General features: G+C 40.3%; 1 protein-coding gene across 1 annotated transcript in view; it reads left to right on the top strand.

The window, feature by feature from the left end:
• LOC141128399 (potassium voltage-gated channel subfamily A member 3-like) overlaps positions 1 to 23,475 on the top strand; it is a 133,812-nt gene extending 110,337 nt beyond the window's left edge. The window contains exon 2 of the mRNA XM_073615675.1: positions 9,852 to 23,475. The gene's annotated coding sequence lies outside the window, so the exon portion shown is untranslated. The remainder of the gene's footprint in view (positions 1 to 9,851) is intronic.
• Positions 23,476 to 25,982: the final 2,507 nt, after the last annotated feature.

Genomic DNA, 25,982 nt, shown 5'->3' with positions numbered 1-25,982 from the left:
CTTGTTTGAAGTTACTAAGGTAGAAAGCTATGCTGCTGGCTGATGATGACTTGCTATGGCTTGTGTTACCTCTTTTGATTTTAGGTTTGATCTTTTCAGTTACCAAGCTTTTTGCTATGGATGTGTCACCGCCCCCCAGTGGCCAACCCTTACGCTGCAGATAGGAATCTTTTCCTTCTGCTTGTCTGTTTGGGTTATTCACCTGGAGCCTGTTTATTCCCTTTTTTCTTTCCCTCAACCCCTCTAGGTCTGAACATCGGGATTGGGCACTCGAATATAATAACCATTCTAGATCACAACATTCCATCATTCCTCATCAAGATTATAGGCGTCCTAGATCATCTTCTAGATGTCATAGTAAAGAACTCAAATCTGGATCTGGGCACCATTCTCACCACCATTCTAGCCACTCTGGAAGAAAAGTTTGCTGGGGATGTAGGGCTCAGGTCCCGGAATGTTATTCCCGAGCCGTAAGGGAAAGTGGAGATGGAGACCATCAAGTGGAGGCACTGGTCAGCAAGGGGGTTCAGGAATCCCTGAGCATATCTGACTCCAACCGTACCATCATTCCTCCTGTTGACCCAGCACCAGTCCTTGTGCAGGATGACCCTGAGGCTCCGGGTCCCTCTCAGCATAACCGCTCCTTAAGTGAAGCCTCAGACAGTGAGGTGGAAGGAGTTAACCCTGGAACGGGTTTTGATTTTTTTCTCTACAGGAGCACCCCAACTTTCCCATTTTTGGGTGAACTTGGTCAAATCATTACAGATGAATGGGGTGGCGTGGAAAGAAAAAAAAACAAAAAACGCGCTACAATCTAAAATAGCAAAAATGTACCCATTCAAAAGTGAGGATGTGAAACATCTAGAGTCGGCACCTCTCATCGATGCAGCTTTAATGAGGTTGGTGAGGCACGTCACACTCCCTCTGGAAGACACCGTTTCCTTTAAGGACGGTTTGGAGAGGAATATAGATACGGACCTCAAACGTATATATATATATATATATATATATATATATATATATATATATATATATATATATATATATATATATATATATATATATATATATATATATGTATATTACAGCAGGTATGGCCTGTAAGCCAGCTCTGGCCCTTGCAGCCTTGTCCAAAGTGATAGAGGCCTGGACAGATTAAGTGGATTCTACCTTGGGAAGCATCTCTGAGGAGACGGCCAGGAGCATACTGATACATGAACTGAGGATGGCGTCGGTCTTTTGGGAGAAGCCTCCCTTAACATTATTTGCCTGGTAGCACGCGTCATGCTGTCTTCCGTCACAGCTAAACGTGCCTTGTGGCTGCACCCTTGGGTAGCTGATCCTGCCTCGAAACAGGCATGGTGCAGGATTCCCTTTGAGGGCTCCTCCCTCTTGGGGAACAAGCTTGACAGTGCTATCACCCATGCCACGGCGGGTAAGTCAGGGTTCCTTCCCCAGGATCGTCACCTTCTAGGTCAGAGAAGAGCTCAACCCAGGCAAGATCAGGATTATGCAAGAGATGCTCGTCATTATAAGCCTGGTAGCGAGTTAGGGAAGAACTGGAAGAGAAACCAGCCTTCTGGCCTGAAATCCTCAAAGGGAACATCTTCTGGTGGACGTGAGGCCTCCAAGTCTTTTTGATATTGGGCCGGCCCAGATGGAGCAGGCTGGGGCTTGGTTACTTCAGTTCCAGCATGTCTGGGCAGCCTCGATAAAGGATTTTTGGACTGTCAAAACGGTCTCCTGAGGTAATTCTTGGACGTTTGTCAGTTCACCCACACTTCAGTTTGTACCCACAGTCTTGCTTTGTTTAAAAAAAAAAAAAAAAAAGAAAACAAGTCTTGCTATCATATGCAGACTCTCTTGTGGCTCAGGGCGCCGCTATACAAGTTCCAACAGGCGAAAGATTTCAAGGGATTTACTCACCCCTTTTCATGGTTCTGAAAAAGAACAGCTCCTGGAGGCCAGTCATAGACTTGACCCGCTTGAATTCTTTTATCAAAAAGGAAAATTTCAAGATGGAGTCGCTCACAATACGTCAGACAATTTAACCACTACTGGCTTGTGTCCATAGATCTGAAAGATGCCTATTTCCATGTCCCGATAGCAGAGGAGTTCCAGAAGTATCTTCGACTTGCAGTAGACCAAGTAAACCTCCAATTTACATGTATCCCGTTCGGGCTTACAACAGCGCCTCGGGTATTTTCAAAGCTCTTATTGGCTATCATGGCACTAACCAGGACCAGAGGTATCCGGTTACATCACTATCTGGACGATCTGCTGTTACTCTCTCGAGACAAGGAGCAGCTGTTAATACATCGATCTCAGGTCATCTCCACTCTGACTGAGTTTGGTTGGCTGTTGAACAGAGAAAAGAGCCATCTAGAGCCTACACAGTCCCTGATATTCCTCGGATCTCAATTTAATACACTAAAGAGTACCATCTCCTTGCCCCTAGAGAAAGTTCCAGTGATTCGTGACAGAATTCGCCTCGCAATGGCTTCTCCTCTTCTCAGGGCCTCACAGTGCCTCAAGATAATAGGCACCATGGTAATCACAGCCCCCATGGTAAAATGGGCGCAATGGAAGATGTGGCCCTTTCAAAAGGGTTTCCTCCAGCAGTGGGATCCGGGGTCTCGAAATCATTTTATCCAGTTAACCCCGTCCATGCGAGAGAGCTGGTGGCTACTACGGAAGAATCTCCTCAATTGCCATTCCATAGCACCCATCTCCTGGATCACGATCACAATGGATGCTAGCGACAGAGGCTGGAGCACTCTTTTCCTGATGGAGGTAGCTCAGGGGAAATGGGACTTTCCATCCCAAAGGATAGTATTGAATGTTCTAGAGCTCTGAGCAGCCTCTGTGCTCTACAAGCATTTCTTCACTTGACAAGGGGTGCCTCAGTTCTCCTAAGACTGGACAACATATCAGCAGTCTCATACATTAAAAGACAGGGAGACACTCGCTGCTGAGGGAAGTGGAGCCACTCAGAACGTCTGGGCAGACTTTCTCTCAAGGGTGTACCTAGACAACAACGAATGGTCTCTCCACACTGAGGTCTTCAGTTGGGTCCTGTCTCTGGGAATTGTACCAGAAGTGGACCTGTTTGCCTCTCCATGCAACTTCAAGATGAAGAGGTACTACACGAGATGTCGTTGTCCCCAGGCCTTCAGAGTGGATGCCCTGACAGATCCGTGGAGGTTCCACAGGGCCTATGCCTTTTTCGCCGGTACCTGTCATTCTCCAGTTTTTGTCAAGACTCAGGTGCGAAGAGGCCGAAATAGCGGCGATAGTCCCGTACTGGCCAAACATGCCATGGTTTCTTCTGCTGTTACAACTCAGCTTCCGGGATCCAGTTCCTCTCCCATCAAGACCAGATCTCCTGTTGCAGGGAACGACTCTTCATTCCCAACCCATCTGCACCTGATGACTTGGTTTTTGAGAGGGGGAGGCTGGAGGCCGAGGTTGCCCAAGCAGGGCTATCTCTACGTTGCTGAACGCCAGGAGTGCAAGTACCAACAAAGTCTACCAAAGGATTTGGTCAAAATTTGCAGACTACATTTCTATCACTGGTAGTTCTTCGATCCAAAGACACAGGATATCCTAGGTTTTCTTCAAACAGGCCTGGATTTGTCCTCATCAGTTAGCTCCTTGCGAGTTCAGGTTTCTGTAATCTCTGCCTTCACGGGTATATCCCGGGCTAGACACTTTCTTATTAGGCGAAGGAGCAATAAGGCTCAGATCTTAGAGAAAACCAAAGAAAACCAAGATTTTCCAAATGGGACCTTCCCCTTGTCCTAGATTTCTTCTCAGGAAGAGAAATGCAACACATGGGTCAGCTATGTATGAAGGAATCTTTCTCTCAAAAGTTGTCTTCCTGGTGGCCATAACATCGGCTAAAAGGGTTTCCGAAATTGTTTCTCTAGGATTCAAGGAGCCATTCCTTACTTTCTTCCTGATCGAGTAGTCTTGATTCCTATGCTAGGATCAAATCCCAAAGTAACATCCGTATTTTACAAGAATCAGGAGATTGTTCTTCCATCCTTTCGGTCAGCTGAGAACTCTAGTATTCATCCTTTTAGATGTTGGAGAAGTTTTAAAGCAATACTTAGAAGCCACAGCTTCTTTTCGCCAAGTCTGAGCATCTGTTCATTTTCTTCCACAGGAAAAACAAGGGATTGTGTGCTTCTTCTAGAACCATCACAGCCTGGATTGTTCAGGCCATTCAGTGGGCTTATAAGGTTAAGGGTCTGGCTCCTCCAGAGGCAGTAACCGCTCATTATACCAGGTGTGTTTCTATATCATGGGCAGTCTCCCGACATGTATCCCTGGAAGTAATTTGTAAAGCGGCCTCACGGTCGTCGATTAACACATTTATGACGCACTATTGCGTAGAGCCGACTTATTTGTCTTCGGTTAAATTTGGTTTGCATGTATTATCTATTGACGATGCCAATTAAACCTTTTTCTCTTTAACCAGCAATTGCCCACCCAGGTGTGTATGGCTAGTTATTTCCCATACGTATGCTGCCATGGAGTCTGTCAGGATAACGGAAAATTTATATCAAATACTTACCGTAATTTTCCTTTTCTGATGGACTCCATGGCAGCAGGAGTTCCCTCCCATTTGCTGGAGTAGGCTAAGTTACGGAACACGGTCTCTGACTAGAAGCAAAGATTTATGGGAGTGGGGTCCTATGAGGTATGAGAGGCTGGATTAACCCATATGTATGCTGCCATGGAGTCCATCAGGAAAGGAAAATTACGGTAAGTATTTGATATAAATTTTCCGTTATAATGGTGTCTCACATTAATACAATTACAGGTTCTTTCTTCAACTTTTTACAGGTTTAAAACAAAGCTAGAGTATTTATGTTCCAAAAAAAAAAAATAGTCTTAAGAGTTAAAAAAATTCCAAAAACTTTGATGAATGTTTAAATGTTATCCAGGTCTGCCACACCCCATTAAACTTCTGTATAGTATCATTATTTTCAGCTACCAATATCTCCATATGCATAATACCATTAAGAGTCTCAATCCACTCCAGAATTGAGGGAGCAATAGAGGTTTTCCAGTATCTGGGTATCAATTGCCTAATAGCTGAGAGAAAAAAAGAGATTTTTTTGTTTTAGATAATGATCAAGGTAAAAGAGATAAGAGAGCTACTTCAACCGAGTTGTTGATTGATTCACCCATAGCACAATTATATAAACTAATTACTTGATCCCATAATTTGTAAATAGGGGGACAAGCATATATCTGAATGTGATGGAGAAATTCGATTCAAATTAACTGGAGTACGATACCATCTAGATAGCAGTTTAAAATTGCGCTCTTGAGTATCACAAGCTATTGAAAGTTTATGGGTATTGCTAAAAATTTGCTCCCAATCTTCCTCTTGTATTAATCTATTTAGATCCATTTCCCATTTGGCCGTATATGATGGTAAACCAGGTGAGTTAAAAATAGATAATAACGTATATATCTTAGATATAGTATGTGTTGGTGGTTCCAAAGATATACATAGCTGCTCAAAATCTGTAGGCGGTCGATGGATAGAATGTTTCGGTGTTAAAGAGGAGTAAAAACTCTGCAGGTGCAGATAAACAAGCCAAATACCTTTTTTCTGATCGTGTAGAGCTTGAAAATTTACAAATGGCATAAAGGTATCTTCCAAAATCATATGTCTAATCTGGGGCTAATAAAATTTGTCCCAGCTTAGAATAACATTTGAATGCACACCAATAGATAGAGAAGGATTGTCTATTAAAGAAGTGAGTGGAGCTGGGATAGTAGACAGAGGGAATAATTTTAAACAGTGATGCCAACTCTCCAAAACCGTATAAGTGAGCCAAGGCCAAGAAGACCGTGATCCTATATCTTTGAAACAGAACCACAAGGCAGCTTTAGGATTCAAGGGGAAGAGCCAATTTCCAGTTGAACCCATTGTTTATCGTCGGGGTGATGGAACCAATCTAGAATACAAGAGAATATAGCTGCTTTATAATAACACTCAAAATCTGGCAAAGCTGCTCTTCCATGATTTTTGGATCGGCAAAGTGTTTTCCAGTTAATTCGAGATTTGATATTTTTCCAAACAAATTGTGATAGAAAACTGTTCAATTTTTAAAAAAATGTTTTAGGTAATTTAATGGGTAAGGTTTGGAATAAATATAAATACTTGGGGAGGGTATCAATCTTAATAGAATTAATACGGCCAAACTATGATAAAGAAAGCTTCGACCATGATAACAATTCCGTTTGTGTTCGTAATAGAAGTGGGAGAACATTTATCTCGTAAACCAATGTAAGTTCTGTTGGAATTTTAACTCCTAAATATTCCACTGCTACTTCTTGCCAGTGAAAGGGAAATAACGCTGCCAATGAAGTAACCTCGTCTTTAGGTAAAGAGATATTTAATAAGTCAGATTTTGTTAGATTTATCTTGAAATTGCTTAGGTATCCAAATTGATTGATTTCTTTTAAAACAGAGGGAATACTTATTCTTGGTGATGTTATATAAAGTAAAACATCATCTGCATAAAGTGAGGTTTTATAGTCTCATTAATAGTAATACCATGAATAGAAGGATTATTGCTTAAGGCTATTGCTAGGTGTTCCATTGTGATCACATAAAGTAATGGAGATAACGGACAACCCTGATGGGTACCATTATTAATCTTAAATATATTAGAGAAAGTACCATTTATTCGTACCTGAGCAGAGGGAGTTATATATAGCGCCATGATTTTATCTATCAAATTATCCACCACATTAATCTGGCAAAGTGAGTGAAGTAAAAATCTCCAATTTAAGCGATCAAATGCTTTTTCAGCATCGATTGAAAGCAGGCAAGCTGGAATATGTTGTTTCTGTGCCAAGGAAATTAATGAGAGAGTCTTACTGGTGTTGCTTGAGACAATTAATCCCGGATCCTAATTCTTTAGGAACTTTCTTTGCTGCTTGGTTTATGTTACTTCCTCCCAGAAGTATTTTCCCAGCGGCTGCGATCCATGGGGCTGATATCCATTGTTTTTTAACATTATCTGTTGCTCTTCAGCAGGCGCCTGATCATCTTATGTGGCTTTTCAAACTGTGAAACTAGGTGGTCTGGCCTCTGTGTTATAGCTAGTACTGTTTTAAAAGTTGTATAAAGTCTAGTAAGCAAGGACTTTGGCACCAAGGAGCAGAGATAGTGAGACAGCTGGGGGTACTCCATCCAGGCTACTCGTTGGTTTTGACACATTGGAAGCAAATCTGTGCATGGAGGGTGTTTATAGCTTGTAGAGTATGTCCAATTGTGGTGCTGACAGATCTATGCCATATTAAAAAGCAAGATAGATGTAAGGCTGGTGGAAACTCGTGATTACAGAACAGTGTGATCAGAGGATTTGGGTGAGCAGAGAGGGCTTTGGTCAAATATCTATCCCTGATATGTAGATTGAATTGGAGTACCAAGAAGATATTTGGGTCCGGATGAAAGGCCAAGGCATCCCCACGGGAGAGTCGAGACTCGGATTGGTGAGGTTCTTCCCCAGTTTGACTCACTGTTTTGTAGTCTTATTATAGAACCAGTTAATTATTCTAATTAGAGAATCTGTATAGTATAAGGGGGTGTCTGGCAAGTCCTCCGCTTTGTTTTGGTAGAGTAAGGGCATTTTTATGTATCCTGGATCTCTTTTTTCCCATATAAATTTCCCAATTAAGCGAGTGACTTGTGGAAGGAAGTCAGGAAGTGGAGAAATGGTTGTGGTTTAGGCAGTGTATCCATTTTGATTATATTATGTCCAGACCATCTTGGTTTATTATAAGAATGTAAGCAAATGCAAATGAAACACAACATAGATTAAGTTTATTGCTGCTAAGTCATTTAGATTGTTGATAATATATGTACTGTGATATCTGACCAAAGATCTTATTAGAGCTTCTTATGCTGTGTACACACGACCGGTTTTTCCGTCACAATAAACTCTGACAGTTTTTCTGACGGACTTCCGACGGAGTTCAGCTGAAACGGACTTGCGTACATACGATCACACCAAAGTCCAATCGTTTGGAACGCGGTGACGTACAACACGTAAAAGGAAGTTAAATAGCCAATAGCTGCCCTTGCGTCGTTTTTGGTCCGTCAGAATAGCATACAGACGAACGGTTTTTCCCGATAGGAATTTATTCCGTCGGAAAGATTTAAAACATGTTCGTTTTCTAGGTCGGTCAGACTTTTCTAAAGAAAAAGTCCGATGTAGCCCACACACGATCGGAATATCCGATAAAATGATTCCGTCTGACCTTTTCTGCCAGAAAGACCGGTCGTGTGTACGCGGCATTAGAGTTAGTATGGAATCTGATAGAATTTTTTTAGTGCAAATCCTCGCTAACGTGTTATGGGAGAGTGCCATCATTTTAGGTCAAATACCAATCTTGGAAAAGAAACCCCCAACCTATGCTATCAAACACTTTTTTTACGATAATAGATAAGGCAGGTTGTGATACTGTTTCTTTAGACATACTTTATTAGAGAAATGGTTTTATTAGTGTTATAGGGGGCCTTACAACCAGGCATGGATTATGTTAGGGATCAACAGTTTAAGTCTGTTAGCAAAGAGTTTTCAAATACATGAGGATCCTTTTGGTATAACAATGATGTGAGTTTCCAAGGGAGGAGGGAAAGGCTGAGTAAGGGAAGCAGCATTGTATGGTTTGGCAAGTATAGGAGACAGAATGCCTTTAAAAATGTTATTAAAGTGAGGAAAAAAGCCATCTAGGAATGGACTTAACTCTTCTTTAAGCAAGTAATAGTGATTGCCACCTTCTCTTGGAAAAGTTGTTCTAGTGCTTCTACTTCTAGCAGTGGGATGATAGGAAAAACATTTTCTTGTATGCATGTTCTTATAATATATTCCAGCGAGGAACATCTATATCACGAAAATAACCAGGAATGTTATAAAGCTTTTTATGAAAGAACTGGTATTAAAAAGATTTCACCTTGCCCGCAGCTGCACACTGCATAGATTGAAGATGTGTTTGCTCAACCTGTAAGGGAATCCAATCTCAGCTATGTGCTGTGTGGGGAGGACGAGATCTGCCGAGTGCCCAGGCTGTGTGCAGCGCAGGGATGGGAGGCAGAGTTCTGCTGAGTGCCCTGCCACCAGTGACCCTGTCCTCTTCTCTGCTAATCATTATCTTCTGCCCTGCTGACCTCTGTACAGTGCCCTACTGACCCCTGTCCACTGCCCTGCCGATCCCCTGCACACTGACCCATTGACCCCTGTACACTGCCCTGCTGACCCTTGTCCTCTGCTCTGCTGACCCCTTGTTCTCTGCCCTGATTACCCCTGTGGCATTTAGAGGTTTGAGCAAACCATTTCACAATGACAGGGGTTCTTACAATGGCTACCTTTTATTTATGTATGTAAAACCTTTATCTCAAAAGAATAAGAAAACAATTTCTGTAACTCCTTATAAAGTGTCAGCTTTAACTTGTTAGTCACTTTTATCAAGTCAGTCTATATCTACTAGTCCAATTAACACTACATTCTCCACTGATTGACAGTGCTGCTGCCCCAAGGGTGGCTACGTTGTTCCTCCATAGATGCAGTAGAGGAGCGAATGTAGCCACACTAAGACAGGAGGTTTGTTACTGGTGTGTTTATGTTTATGTCTACTTTACAGTGTTCTGTAAATTGCTGTATGATATGTAGGTGGCGCAAAAATATATAAATGTGTGGACACATTCATGATAGGGATATATACTGTATATAGTATAGATTGTCATTTGTGAATAGGCCTATTTTATCAGAAGTAATTTTCCAAAACTTTATTTCTTACATGTCTTATATTTTTTTCAGCAAAAGATTTCCAAAGGCCTGCATTATACCAGATGCAAGATTGTTTTGCCTTAGACATTTTCCAAAAACTGGAAAATGTAGGAACATGTAACTCCACAAAGAAATCCATGTAGTAGAAGAAGCCTCAAATGACAGCTCTACACAGAAGAATGGAGTGAACAAAATGTGAAAGACTCTATATCAAGAGATATTGCAGTACGTTGACCAATGAAAGACATGGTCTCTTATGAATATTTTATTTCTATTTTTATAAAAATGTGTTCTTAGTCTTCTGTTCTACACAAGTGCATTATGTTGAAGAAGTTCTGTTAAAATATGAAACATACACAGATTCAGTGCAATATGTCTTAGAGGGAAAAGACACAATCTAGATGCAAAAATATTTTTTTTGATCTTTGGCATCCTGTAAGTAGAAGTCTGTAACTTGTCTCAGTGCTGCTAATTGATGTTGTGATGGACTGGGAAAATTGAAACTGTGCATCTTTTTGTATCAGTTACCAGCTCAGCATTGTTGTCATATCATTGTCCTATCTCAAATTACGCTGCAAGCTTTATTTTTTACTGTGTTACTTAATATATATTTTTGTTACGTATATATGTGCAACATTGGGATTTAAATGTACTGTACCAAAGGCTTTACTGTATGTCCTGTTTCCTCCATTTAGCTGTTACTTTTATATATATATATGTATTGCACTGCAGTAACAAACCAGACACCTTCGGGATCAAATTTTCTGTTGATTTTTGTCCATAAGCACAATATTTTGTTCTTTATAAACATAAGAATCAATATTTTTTTTTTTGTATCTTTTGGGCATGTTTAATAAGGAAGTGTTTCTCAGCATGCTGGGAAATATATTATATATTGCTGCTAATAATAGAGTGTGCCCCTTTCCAGAGAAAGAGAATAATGATTTTATTGTTTCACTGGGTTAGGTACAACAGCTGAGGTGGTTAGTAGGGATTAGCTTGGGAGTTTTCAGATCCTAGTCAGCTTCCTAGCAGGCATGTTCATATGGGTTGGGACTAGGATCCACAAATGCCTGAGCTCATCCCTAGTGGTAATTAGTAGTGATTACTTTAAGTAAGGAAAGGTTACCTTGCAAGACTCATACCTTGCTTATAGCAGGTAATAATTTTTCACCTATAATCAGCCTAGAGCAATCAGATCCAAGTACAACTGATGCCGATTAGTTGCTGTGGGTTACATCTATTGAATTACTAGTTTTCGCCTTATTAAATAAGCCCACGTTTGTCCACTTTAGTTTTCCATTGCACAATTTTTGACATGCTAGGGCATGGGTGCTCAACTTGTGGCCCTCCAGCTGTTGCGGAACTACACGTCCCATGAGGCATTGCAAGGCTGACAGGTATCCCAAAGGCTCCTAAAGGCAGAGGCATGATGGGACTTGTAGTTTCGCAACAGCTGGAGGGCCACAGGTTGAGCACCCATGTGCTAGGGCTATGCTAATGATTTTAATATCTCAGTTACACACTGGAAATTTCATGAGATTTAATGTAAACAGCTACACGAGAGATTACTAGTGGCATGACTGAGCGATTCATCTCCCAGCATTCTCCTGCAGTAGCACTAAGAATGATTTTTGTGCTAGGAGCTATTTCTCTAAGATTTAGGACACGACTACACTGGCGAGTAATTCTCTTTGCTATTGCTACTGCTTGTGTACAACACACTGAAATCAATCCATTTTTAAATAACAATATAATTATCAAATAGTTAATTCTTTTAGTAGCATAGAAATCTAATCGCCCACGTAGCCCTAGTCCTAGGCTACATGTGTTTTACTATCAACTGACAATGCTCCATCAAGATTTCCCTAAAAATTCAGAGCAAAGTCATCCATAAGAACCCTTTCACATTGACAGCGCCCGCTGTTAGGGATAAAGCACTGCTAGTTTTAGTGGCGCTTTTCAGCCGCTAGCAGGGGGGCGGTTTTAACCTTAAAAAAGGGTTCAAAAATCCAGTTTTGCACCACTTTCAAATCGCTGCCCATTCATTGCAATGGGCAGGGCATTTTGGGAGCACTAAATACAGCACTCCCAACCCACCCATAGATGCTGCTTGCAGGACTTTTGATAACGTCCCGCAAGCACACCGCCCCAGTGTGAGAAGTCACACTGCAGTGAATGGGAGGCAGTTTTCAGGCGCTTAGCAGAGGCTATTTCTAGCGCTAAAGCACCTGAAAACAGCCCCAGTGTGAAAGGGGTCTAAAATCTGCTGTTCTTGAGACTCTCATATACAATATTTGCCAGCTACATGTGCAATGCACACAAGGGCTGTTGAACTTTCAGATAAATACATATATAAAAAAAACAATGCATTTACCTTTTTGTTCAGTCTAGAAAGAGAATGAACCCTGTATGTACAGTAGGCAAATCTGTCTTCTGGTACATTTAACGCAAGCTCTAGAAACTCTGGTTTTATTTTTTTTTTACATTACCCTAAACTGTCAGAGCATTTGAAATAAACTACCCCATTATAAATGCTGCTTCATTATAACTACTTCTACACTAAATCAGCTCAGTGATATATGTGCTTGTACCCAGTGATTAATGAGCAGCCATTGGGACAACAAAGAAAATCTTATAATTCAGTGTTTCATCAGGTGGTTTCCTGATCTGCCTTTTTCTTTTTTTTTATGGATATTCAAAACACTTTGTCTAATGCTTTAGTAAATTATGTGTTGCTTGAACAGAATACTGAAGTTATATGTGTTGTCAGTAAAAACTTGTCTTGCCTATGTTTGTTATGGCTGTAAACACTGGTTGTAACCTCCTGTACCAATTTAGAGAACAAAACAATTAGAAGCTGAAGTTTAGGTATTTTTTTTTAACTTTGCATAGTTACATTGGTCCAAGTTGGACCAATGTAAATATGCATAACTCATATCTGACTGATCCTTGCATAAGTTGCAAATCACTCTAGCAGTCGCTCCTACTACAGTGATAGCAGCAGTTGTCCGGGGCCATTGCTGAGAGGATTCAAGCTCAGCACTGCCACCCTTATGCCACGTACACACAGTCAGATTTTCCGACAAGAAATGTTGGATGTGAGCTTGTTGTTGGAAAGTCTGACCGTGTGTATGCTCCATCGAACATTTGCTGTCGGAACTTTCCTCCAACAGATGTTTGATAGCAGGTTCTCAAATTTTCAGCCAACAAAACTTTGTTGTCGGAACTTCCGATTGTGTGTACACAAGTACGACGCACAAAAGTTCACGCATGCTCGGAATCAAGCAGAAGGAGCCGCACTGGCTATTGAACTTCCTTTTTCGCGGCTCGTCGTACGTCTTGTATGTCACCACGTTCCCACGTTCGTAATTGTTGGCCAACATTTTTTTTGTGTGTATACAAGACAAGTTTGAGCCAACATCCTTCAAACAAAAAATCCATGGTTTTGTTGTCGGAAATTCTGATCGTGTGTGTACGGGGCATTAGAGTACTCCTTAAATTTATTCAAGGCATTATTTATTTGGAAGAGGTGCAGAGCGTGACATCACCACCCCCTCCCCACTTTATCCAATCAGAAAATGCCTTGCATTTATTTAAAAAAAATACCAGGCGTTCTCTGATTGCCAGCAGCGCGCAAGATGACCTGTAGACTGCTGCTTACGTTGTAGCAGCAGCGACTACTGCTTTTATATGCAACTTCCAGAAGGATCGGTCAGGTATGTGATATGGATACATACATTGGTCCAAGCTAGACCAATGTAACTTTGCAAGAACAATCATACCTAAACTTCAAATTTAAAGTGAATTTGTGAGTGAACAAATATGGCAGCTATCATTGCTGTGTTTTTGTAATGGTGCAGGCTTCGGGGCTTTCATCTTAACCTGACTTTACTACTTAGGATGGCCATACATTATACAATTTGTTTGTACTATTTTCCTTTAGATTTACCTAAGCCATATAATGAGGTCAAACTGAAACACTTTCAATTTGTATGCAATCAGGCAGGGATTGCAGCACAGTAAAACCTTGGTTTGCGAGCATAATTCATTCCAGAAACATGCTTGTAATCCAAAGCACTTGTATATCAAAGCATTTTTTTACAAGGCATAAACGAGAAGAGAGGCACCTCTAAGTGTAGCAATAAGTTGCTAAATGTTGTACCTTCATTAAATGTAACCATATTGCTACACTTAGAGGCTCCTCTCTTCCTTTGTATACACAGTTGTGACATGACGCTACTCTTATATCAAGACTTCGTTTGTATATCAAGGCAAAATTTATTAAAACATTTTGCTTGTCTTGCAAAACGCTCTCAAACCAAGTTACTCTCAAGCCAAGGTTTTACTGTACCTAGTTGAAGGTAAATCTTCAGCAAATTGAATAAGAAAATTGTATAATGAGTAAGCCAATGAGATAAGCAAGCAGTGAACTCCAAACTCTTGTCTTTCATGCTTGTTTCAGGTCAGTTATGATGATCTCATGTTGCATATACAATGTGCCAAACTTGGAGCTACAGGTCAGAGAATCAGGGAAGCATGATTTCCCCAAATTCTTAAAATTGCTGCTTTAGGTTTTTTGGATGTTCATATGAAACTCTTGACTCATAAACTCAATCTGTATGAAAGCACACAAATGAAGCATAACTCACTAATTCATAAAGTTAATATCTGGGAATTGCAGTTCTGGAGCCAGCACCTAAAAAACAAATAAGCAAAGACAGCTCTTGTGTGCCTATCCTCACAGTTTCCCTTTAACATTCTTTTTAACTGTTTTGTAACTGGCACTTAGAACACGGAATAGGATAAAGCTTATCATTCTCAATGTGGTGTATGTAGAATGTAGCATTTTTCACAAACTGTATACATTACCCAATTGTATTTTAACCCTTAGGGTTAATCTACAGGTGCAATTTTTAATTTTCCTGGTTGAGCAATTTAATTGTTTATTGGCAATCACCTCATATGTAATACATTGAAAGCGAACCTGTGGCCAAGTCCTGTTCAGCAAACTGTAATATAAAATATATTGTACCTTTTAAAACCATTCATTATTTAGTATTAATAAAGTAAATAACATCATTGCTTAGAAATCAGCACCTGTATTAACATGTGAATTACTGCTTTCTGTCAATTTGCTATTTTACCTTTTCCCCTGAAGGCTCACCCTTCCAACTATGATGGTACAAAATGTTGACCTTCCTTGGCAGTGAATAGGCTTACAAGTCTCACATGATCTCTTTAATGACATACAGTGTCTACAGTTTGCAGAGCATGATGCCATCACATGATTCCAGGGAATCACTTGACCACTGCCCACTAGAGATTAATTCAACATCTTAGCAGTGTATTTACATTATCTCTGTATGATTTGACTGTGACTAATGGCCAATTCCTATGTCTTGGTCTCTCAGCTGAAATTTGTATGGTGGCATGCACAGCGCAATGCACTATGTTTAATCAACACTCTTGGGCTTTTGTGTGCTTCTGATAACACCTGTAAGGTTTTTATTACTAGTTATGTCAAAGGTTTGTGTTTTCATGATTTTGAACTGGGCACAAGTAATCTTTAGGTGTGCTGTAGATTATGTGATCTATAAGGAAAGGTTAAACTGAGAATAAAATCACTAATTTAATTTTAATTGTCAATCACAAAAGTATGCCTGTTTGGTGAAAGTGATGAATTTGCAAAGGGCGTGTCACTGCAGTGTCAGGAAGCACAGAGGCGCACATTGGTGCAGTGGTGGCGAGTGCTGAGGCAAGCCTAGGTACAGTGCCAAGCTTTGGTGCAGTGGCAAGTGAAGTGGGGGCATATGGGAAAGCTGGTGAGAGCAGGAGGGGAGTCAGGCACAGTGATGGGATTGTGTGTCTGTGTGGCGTCGAGGAAAGGGGTGTTCTAGCTAAATGGTGGGGAGAAGGGTGGCTGTAGGCACAGTGGTGAGTGGTTCCTTTGTGGGAACTGACAGCTCTAACTCCAGAACAGAGGCAGCAGAGGTAAGCAGTTGGTGCTATGAGCTTGCAGGTTGGAGATTACAGTGAGGACCACTCCAGTTGTTGTAGGTTCTGCTGGTCTACATTTAAATGTTGTAGTAGTCACACAATGGTATTACCTTGCTACCACTACTGCACATGCGCTGTGTATTGGCTCCATTTTAGGTTATCCCAAAGGTTCTAAACTTCCCACAAAGCAAGACATTTAGTTACAGTGCTGCTGACCTCCTCTAACCTGGTAAACATTGCGGCAGAATGCTGGTGGACTGGGTGCAAGAACTGTATGAGTATACAATAGAGGAGTCTGGTTGGTTAGATCATCACAGTGGGAGGGAGGGAAAGGGTAAGTCCAACAACCAAATGTATCCTTTATTTCATTTACCTTCAAGGTGTCTTATTTTAAATACATTATATGTATCATTCCTCCATCTTAAAACTATCTAACCTTTATCATAATTTTTATGAAACTAACTGGAACTAAAATTTTATTCCTGTATTCTGCTTTTACAATAAGTATAAGATGTTGTTTTTAATAAGCCTGTGAGTTTGGGACAGTCATGGTTAGTGCTGTAACAGACTTTCTGTTTTATGTTCAATTGTAGCACATTTGAACATAGCACAGAAGAGCTACAGCTGGGATGTTGGCATATATTATACACTAATTGAAAAGTTTCCTGCTAATTTGGCAGGGTTCATATAAAGGACTCTACATAGTTCAGATCAGTGGAGCAGTGTTGGCTGAATGTTGTATAAAGATAAAGTCGTTTTTGTTGTTGATAGATTAAGTCTCAATCCATGCACTTTCAGGACCCAATAACCTTTGCTTCCCCAACATTCTGCCATAGTAGGCACAGGCCAGTTGGTCCTTGCCTCATTTTAAAATGTGGTCCTGACCTGTCCTGGATTGAGCACAGCAAGGTGAATGTTATTTGCATACTACATTTGACATACACAATCCCAGGACTGTTTGTTTGCTATGTTAAAGCAGTTGTAAAGGCAGACATTCTTTATTGTAATGCATTCTATGCATTACGATAAAAAAACCTTTTGTGTGTAGCAGCCTCCCCAGCATCCCCTAATTAATTAATTAATTACCTGAGTCCCATCTCTATCCAGCATTGTCCACGAATGTCTAAGCCATCTGGTACACTGCAGTGGTGCCATTGTCTGTCAATCAAAGTCAGTCAGCCAATCAGGGGAGAGAGGGGGCGAGGCCGGGTCTGGGTTAAGTGTCTGAATGGACACATGGAGCTGTGACATGGCTCGGGTGCCCCCATGGGGAGCTGCTGACTGAGGGGGCACTCGATAGGAGGGGGGCCAGGAGCAGCAAGAGGGACCCGAGAAGAGGAGGATCTGCACAGAGGAGGTAAGTATAAGTATATGTTTGTTATTTGTAAAAAAAAAAAAAAAGACTTTACAATCACTTTAAGTTGCCTGTAGATTAACCGCTTCAGCCCCGGAAGATTTTACCCTCTTCCTGACCAGAGCACTTTTTACAATTTAGCACTGCATCGCTTTAACTAACAATCGCGCAGTCGTTCAACGCTGTACCCAAATGAAATTTGCGTCCTTTTTTTTCCCACAAATAGAGCTTTCTTTTGGTGGTATTTGATCACCTCTGCGGTTTTTTTTTTTTGCGCTAAAAAACAAAAAAAGAGCTACAATTTTTTTAAAAAAAAAAACAATATTTTTTACTTTTTGCTATACTAAATATCCTCCAAAATTAAAAAAAAAAAATTCTTCATCAGTTTAGACCAATATATATTCTTCTACATATTTTTGGTAAAAAAATCTCAATAAGTGTATATTGATTGGTTTGCGCAAAAGTTATAGCAGCTACAAACTATGGGAAAGATTTATGGCTTTTTAATAATTTTTTATTATTTTTTATTTTTTTCACTAGTAATGGCAGTGAGCTGTGATTTTTAGCGGTACTGCGACATTGCATCGGACAGATCGAACACTTTTGACACTTTTTTGGGACTATTGACAATTATACATCTATCAGTGCTATAAATATGCACTGATTACTGTGTAAATGTCACTGGCAGAGAAGGGGTTAACACTAGGGGGCGATCAAGGGGTTAAATGTGTGTTCCCTCAGTGTGTTCTAACTGTATGGGGGTGGGAGTGACTAGGAGAGAAGATATATAATTTTTCCTATTTAGTAGGAACAAACAATATGTTTCCTCTTCCCTGACAGCACAGGGATTTGTGTGTTTACACACACAAATCCCCATGCTGGCGCTCGTGCACACGATCGCACATGGCCAGCGACGATCGTGCTCGCCGGCCACGCGCATTGGGTCCCCCACTGTGCAGCGGGCGCACGCGCCCTCTGGTGGCTGAAAAGCGGTAGGACGCCCCCGTATGGGGTTTTTGCCCAGGAGAGCCATTCTGCCGCAGTATATCTGCGTGAGCCAGTCGGGAACAGATTAAGAGGCACCAAATATATAAGCAACAACATTTAAGCAATAAAAATTTCATTGAGTGTATGTCTCAGGATTTGTTTAATTCAGTTTGAGTGAAAAATATGTGCATTTGATTTAACCACCATTTATTCAGTAAATAGTCACACAATTTCATTGAGTGTAAAAATTTCATTGAGTGTATGTCTCAGAATTTCTTTAATTCGGTTTGAGTGAAAAATATGTGCATTTTATTTAACTATCATTTATTCAGTATACTAGGGAAAAATGTGAATGAGCACACTGTAAGGTTCGCTAAATAATGGACCATGTTTTATATAATAAAAGCAGAGTGTGAGGTTAGTCATGTGTTGTGGCCAGTAGTGATGTACTTTCTAGTCAGCAAATTTTCAAAAGCCAAAACATTTATACCTGTTGAATCACAAATAAACCTGCTGATATCTGTGATCAGAGCTTGAATCTCAGTAATCAGCCCTTACCATCTACTCATCACATTTGAGTCTCAGTCCTTAGTGTATTACAGATAATTAGCATTTTCTTGGTTCACTGCTAAAGGACATATAGTAGAAAACCATGTGCCATTTCCCTGATCCAACCCCTTCTGGAGTTTTACCTTGAACTTCTGTGAGCGCAGAGCCCTCAAGCTTTTGGCTTGTTGCTAAATTAATGTTCCAGCATCTTCTGCACTTGCTGTCTGCATTGTCCACAAGGCAGTCCTTCCACCTGCTATCTGCATTGTCCACAAGACAGTCCTTTCTGTGGTATGTTTTTCAATGCTGTGCCTGTTGTCCCATGACATCTGTAGTAGAGACAGACTGGCCATAGATGAGTCAGTTTCTTTTATTCAACCAGCAGTTTGAACAAAAAAAGCTGACCCAATTCCCCTCCCCAATGTGTCTTTTTATTCCTACAGTGGGGAGACTTACCTGCCGTCAGTATACACAGATTAACGTTGCAGGCTATAGCAGAAATTTTCCAGCAGGGCAATTGAATGGAGGTCAATTGGTAGACTGACTTCTGTTCAATCACAGAGCCCACACATGGATCAAAATGTGGCGAGTCCCTGCTGAACCAATTGAATTTCGATCCATGTAGGGGCAGCCTAAGCACATATCAAATGTCTGGCGTTTTATTATTGTGTGAGAGTTCTGTGCTTGCTAAGTCCTGTCTTTTCTTGCCAAGCTTCTCTCTTGCTGTAGATGTTTCATGGCTGATGCAAACAGCTGCTCCTCAATTTCAGGTGAGAGGGTCAACAATTCATACATGACCCAAAATTATTGAATGTGTTTTGTCCCTCCTGCTTATCTCATTTTCATGTCTCCATGTTTTCAAGACATATAAATCTCCTGTCCCACCCATTCAGATTACAATAACGAATTAATGCATGTGCACACATTTGTTAGTTTTTTTTTTTATAGTTGTTTGCACCCTGACAATTGATGCTAAATGCCACTTCAAATTGTGGAGAGTGGGGCTTTGGTTAGCACCAACGTTGTACCACATCTTCGCTTTTTATGCTGAAATTCACATAACTTTATTTCATGGTAAGCTTTTGATAACTTTTCTTTAGTCTGTATATGCAATAAATACCTCTCATCGTATCGTTTAGCTCTAAAATACAGTATTCACAGACACTGAGGCTCTATTTTGCAAATATGACATTAGCTCAATAATGCTAAGTTTGCTATAAACACGTCTTGGTTGTTAGTCTACCAAATTAGGTAATTTCATGCAAATGTGGAATACAGCATTGCATAAATGTGGTTCTGGCCTCTCCAGATGGAGAAATAATTACTTTCACCTCCAAACCTGATAAACATACACGGACTGCTGGATATGTTTCCTACTGTTCTTGTTAAACATTGGAAATGGTAGACAGGACATGTGCTGCTTGCTCTTGCTGAGTAAGTCAGACTATATGCACCAGGACCCAGATGTTTTCTCAGGGAAATGTTTGTCTTTCTTTGACCAATCTTTAACTGGAAATATAGGCTACAATCTAAGTGTACAATCTACTAATTTTAGAATATTACAGAGCTCTAAATCTGTTAGGACTAACATAAGATCCAATCTATTCAAGGCCTAGTTAAAAAGTGATGAAACAAGTTGGAATTTTTGTAATAAATCTAAGCAGATTGAAAACCTGATCACTGATATAATGCTGGCCATGCATGTAGCAATATTCAATATAGCGATGAAAGAATAATTTTTCAGAAATTCGTTTGGTGGTGGTTTAACGTCTCTCTCACGTGGGCGCTGGTTGGCACCGCCTGGAGCTGTGTGCAGGCATGGGTGTCAGTGCCCATATGAAAGAGGCCATTAGCTGAACTCAAGAAGTTATCTGTATTTTATACTTACATTGTTCCAGCTTGGCACAATGTATTGTATGTGTGCAAATCTCATGCCTGATGGACCATTAAGTAAGCTGAAAATCACAGTAGTAGTCGGCACTATTACAGTGAGCGTTGCGATCTTCTGGGTCTTGCTCAGGTTCTATGTGGGAGGCTTTTACTCTGCACACATGAACACCTCACTGCCCCTCCTCTCTTCCTTTTTCCATCAAAAAACACAAGGCGTTCTATGAATGGTGACAGCAGTGCCTCTGTGGAGAGGGGAAGCAGTTTGCACAGAACCTGAGCAGGACCTGAAAATTGCAGCCATACCTGTAGTAGCAGTGGCTGTGATTTTCAGCTTCTCCAGCAGCCCATCTGGTATGAGATATACCTACATTGTGCCAAGCTAGACAAAGGCAAGTATGCAGTAAGGATCATACCTGGCATTCAGTTTTCAAGAAATGTTTCCGCAAATAAAACAGTCAGTTCTACTGAAAAAACAGTCAAATTAGATCAAAGCCGTTTCTTCTCTGTTGTGTCAAACTGTTGTTCAAGCTAAAAAGATTGTTATAAACAATTAGCTCTATAATTGATTGTATATCATTAAAACCAATTTTGTTTTTTATGTGCCCTTTTTTTACATTTGGCTTGCAAGACGTTTTTACTTTCGGGCTGTGCGCCCTAAACATTTTTTTTTAAATTAGTATTGCAGTTTGTTATCTACTGTGTAGAAACTATAGGATGTTAGGATGACATCACTACAGAGCCAAATGTGCACATTTTACAGTTCTTGCACTTTCATGCCTTTAAAATACATACTCTCCACTTTTAAATGGTGAATTTGCAAGTAAATAATGTTGGTGATTGTACAATGAACACCATCATCTGATGATTTTTTTTTTTTGTGTATGTCTCAATAGTGGATATGTGGCTATGTTGCATTCAGCACTTTATAAATATGCTTTCAAGATTATACAGTCAGATTGCATCAGGTGTGGCCAGCATTATATAAAGCGTTACACAGTTTACTGCTTCTTTCCTTTTGTAAGGATGGAAGGATCAGCCTTGACATGCAAAGTTTTTATAACAAATTGGAAAGGTACATTGATTTTTTAAATTGGGGGCAAGATCTAGTCCTTTAGGTTTACCATTGGTTTATCATATATGAAATGCCTTCAACCACAATATTACGGTACAATATCTACAATATTCAGGGAATTCGTTTTGAGGAAGATGATGGTTACAATGTATCTAAACCCCAAACTAAAAATGTAATAAATTGCAGCTTACCAGACCCTAAATGTAGTGGCTGCAATAGTTTTTTAAGGCTTTTTTTTCACCTGGTTATCTTCTGAATAACACATGTCTTGCCCTTTCATGTCTACACTGGTTTCTCTATTGTTTCTACTGAGGCAACCATGGTTGTCACTCAGGATGAACCTCAAGCATGTCTGCCTTTGTTTATCTCCAGTAAATGGTGAAACTAGTAGTTTAAACAAAAATATAATGTTCTTTATGCTTTCAGGAATAGACAAGAACATTACCTGCAAGATCACCTGATATTTTCTGTTCTTGCAGAAACTGTTCTTCTTAGTCTGAAAAGTGAAAACAAATGTATGCACCGCATTTAAGGACTGGTAAGCTATAATATGTTAAATTTGTGATTTTTTGTTTAGATACACTTCTATATGACCTAAATTGATCAGAATATTTTTAATGGCTTAAGTCCACCCATACATAATATCACAGTATTAAGAGAACGTTGGTGAGTTGATGGACATGCTGGATGCTTACATTTCATCAATGACTACAGCAATGGGTTGTCATCAGAATAATGTAGTCAATTAGTTATCAAAGAACACTTGGTTGGTAGAACTTGACTTATTTGTTGGGCTGGATGTTTTTTTGGCATGTATTTACAATGGTGGGAGCACAAGAGATTACATTATTGTCATTGCTATGTTTTGAGGGGTAAAAGCTGCTGATGAGTGTATCAGTCCTATGATTTTAAACCAATTCTATGAGAACAGCTTGTGTGCACTTTGACCTTTTAGCGCACGATAAAAGGGAAAACCTTTGGGTGGTGTGACACCCCTGTTCGTGCTTGATCCTGTCATTTGGTATGGACATTCTTTATTAAGCTCCTCTGCCTTCAGTTCTGCTACTGCTCACTTTGTTACCATGTTCTGGTTGCAAAGGAACTGAGGAAAGGGAGGCCAACATTAGGATATATCACAAGAGCAACATACAAAGGTGGCAGGTTTCTATCATCGACTTAGTTCCCTCCACTTTAAAATATAACGTTCTCCTTTAAATATCTAATGATGTAACCCCTGTCCACTGTTAGCAGCAAAGCATTTCAGTTAGTATTGGTGTCATATTTTTCAATAGCTCTTGTTAAAAACATTTTAGTACACTTAGCCAACAGTGCAGTAACTTTCCCGTTACAACCTTTCATGTCCTTTAGAAACCCCAGCAGTTACCATATTGTAGGCTGCAAACCATGTTCTATTCCCAACCATTTTTGGTTCAGCCTTGGCAGCAGGTTAAATTTATATGGACACATTTCAGTGCAATTATTATGCCTGCTTTAGCGTTGTAGTGAAAATATCATGAATTGTGACATCACGGAAATAATGAATGTACTCGTATTATACAGATATATTTAAAGAAGTCACTTTCTTCATTAAGAGATATTATTTGGAATTTTGGCCTACAGGTTTGAATCCCTGGGTTGTTTCTTAAATAGGGAAAAAATGTATTTTTTTTTACAGCACTTCATATTAAATCTTGAATCATTTTCTTGTTTTTACGTTATTGCAAGAATGTTTGAACATAAACTGTTATATGTGTTTAAATTATGTATTCATGTCGTCATATCAAAATAAACAATGTTCATGAGCTTTTTTACTTGTTACGTTATTTCTAATTTTTATTGTTTTTATTTGTGGAAATGGTTTCCACACTTCACAGATCTATTACCCAGCTGCTACCGATCCATCATATATAAGCAGGAAGTAAACAAAAAGGTTGTTCCTTAAACAAAACTAAAGGCTTTTTGGGATAATCTTATCGCATGGTTTGTTTTGGGAAAGCTGCAAAATTCTCATTACACAGCTATAAATGGTTACAACAGCAAATGTATTACTGGGCAAACTAAGACCCCTTTCACACTGACAACGGGGCGCGTTGTTAGCGGTAAAGCGCCGCTAGTTTTATCTGCACTTTACCATAGTTTTAGCAGCGCTTTTCATCCGCTAGCGGGGTGCTTTTAATTCCTGCTAGCTAGAAAGCGTTAATAGCAGCTGCCCACTCATTTCAATGGGCAGGGGTGGTGGAGGAGCGGTGTATACACCACTCCTCCACCACCCCAAAGATGCTGCTTGCAGGACTTTTTCTAACGTCCTGCAAACGCACCGCCCCAGTGTGAAAGCACTTGGGCTCTCACACTGGGGCTGCAGGGGAGGCGTTTTTCAGGTGCTTTAAAGGCATTATTTTTTAGCCCAAAAGCACCTGAAAAATGCCCCAGTGTGAAAGAGGTCTAAAAAGCATTCTCTGGGGAGATATTTTAAAGTGGTTGTTAACCCAATTGCCCCCAATTAATCAGGCACACAGTACATGGTTCCCTAAGCTTTGCAGCATCTTCTTCTTATTTGTTTTTTGTGTAAATACATTTTTATTAGCCTTTTTTAGCTCTGTCACTTGCCTTATTTCATCTCTATATCGGAGCCGAGGTAGCTGATTAGGAGGGACACAGATTCGTTCTGGCTATGCAAAATATGTCAGAAAAGGGATCTCTTATCTTCCTCCCTGTGGCCGTCAATGCAGAGGAGAGGGAAGAGGGGCGGAGGGGGGCGGGGCTGTGAGTGTAGGCGATCGTCCTTTGTCACTCCAGACTACATGTTGACAGGAAGAGGGGGGAGCTGAAAACAGGCAGAGAGGAGACCTGCAGATGACACAGACATGCATTTAGACCATGGTATCTTAGCTCAGCAGCCATGATAATTGTGGTCTGTTCTCAGGGGGGGAGGCAGGAGCTGGCAGGATCAAACAGGTATTGTGAGAGATACAGAGAAGTAGTGCAAAAAGCACCAAGCTGCAGCTTGCACATTAAAGGGACAGAAGCAGCATTTTCTTTTTTGAGGTTAACAAATGCTTTAACCAAGATACTGAAAAAAAAATGTGAAATGAAAGTACGTCTGCGAAAGTTCTCATTTATCCAAGTCACGGTATATCTGTTAAAAGCTAGGCACATTCAACTGGTTCTGTAACTGTAACTTTGACAAAATTTTTATAGCTTGTCCAATCCACAAGTACTAATGAGTGTCACAAAAATAACTCAACATTTATATCCAAACGGGTCGCACCAACACCTTGATCCAATTACCATGACAAGGCATATGTTATGGTCTAAAGACGGATGGGAGGTGTATGCTCTAGTTACTTATCGCCTGCCTTGGTGTCAGGAAGTCTTCATAAATGTTAATCCTTTGATTTACATGCATGAAGGTGTGAATTGTTCTCAAAATGCTAGGGTAGAGAAGTTAAAATGGCATTATATGTAGAAGACAGATGATGAATTGGACATTGAAGTCTACAGCAAACCCACCCACACAGACCTGTTGAAGAGGCTCTTGTACTCATCAACTTGGGGCAAGGCACTTTGCCAGGGGAGTCCCTCCCTGACAAGGTACACCCTCATGTTAGTTCTCCCCCCTCCTCCATTTCTGGCCTAGCAGGCTGCATGGTCGGGAATGGTATGGATTTTCTTTCATGCTTTTTAAATGGGATTTTTCCTTAAAGTGATATTAAACACACTGTTTAATTTACATTGTCCCTTCTATTTCTGTATAGGGATGATGGCAGTGTAATTATTTTAATAAGAAAAACATCTAAGTACCTTTTTCCTAAATCAATACACAGCTGTCACATGACCCAGCCCTTTCCCAGCCTGTCTGCAGGAGGAGCTTCTGCTGTTGGTCAGAAATGAAAAAATAAAGAAAAACAGCCTTTGGAATACAGAATAAAAATAAATAAATAATAACGATAAACTGTTTTAAATTGTCATACAAATATATATTTAAAATCAAATCTTTATTATATTTTGGCAATAACATGGTGTGGGTGGGATTTCTGCCAGTCAAAGGCTCCCCAGCCTGTGTTTTAGAATAAAGTGAAGCCTCCATCAATCTACATGTAATAATCTGCTTCAATTGTGTTTAGCTGGTTAGTGGGCATTGAGGAGGAGGGAGGGAGTGGGCTACCACTGTGTATGCGTCCACATTTGTGACTCTATAGTCACATGGGCTGCTCAAATGTGGTAGGCAGGAAATGCTCAGCATAGAAACTTACTGAAAACTGAGCATGTGCAGAGCTGCCAACACTGCTCTGCAAAATCTTTAGTTGAA

This window comes from Aquarana catesbeiana, linkage group LG02 (genome assembly GCF_042186555.1).
Source record: "Aquarana catesbeiana isolate 2022-GZ linkage group LG02, ASM4218655v1, whole genome shotgun sequence".
NCBI lineage: Eukaryota > Metazoa > Chordata > Amphibia > Anura > Ranidae > Aquarana > Aquarana catesbeiana.
The sequence above is the reverse complement of the archived record's forward strand: the minus strand, read 5'-3'. Positions and strand labels throughout refer to the sequence as shown.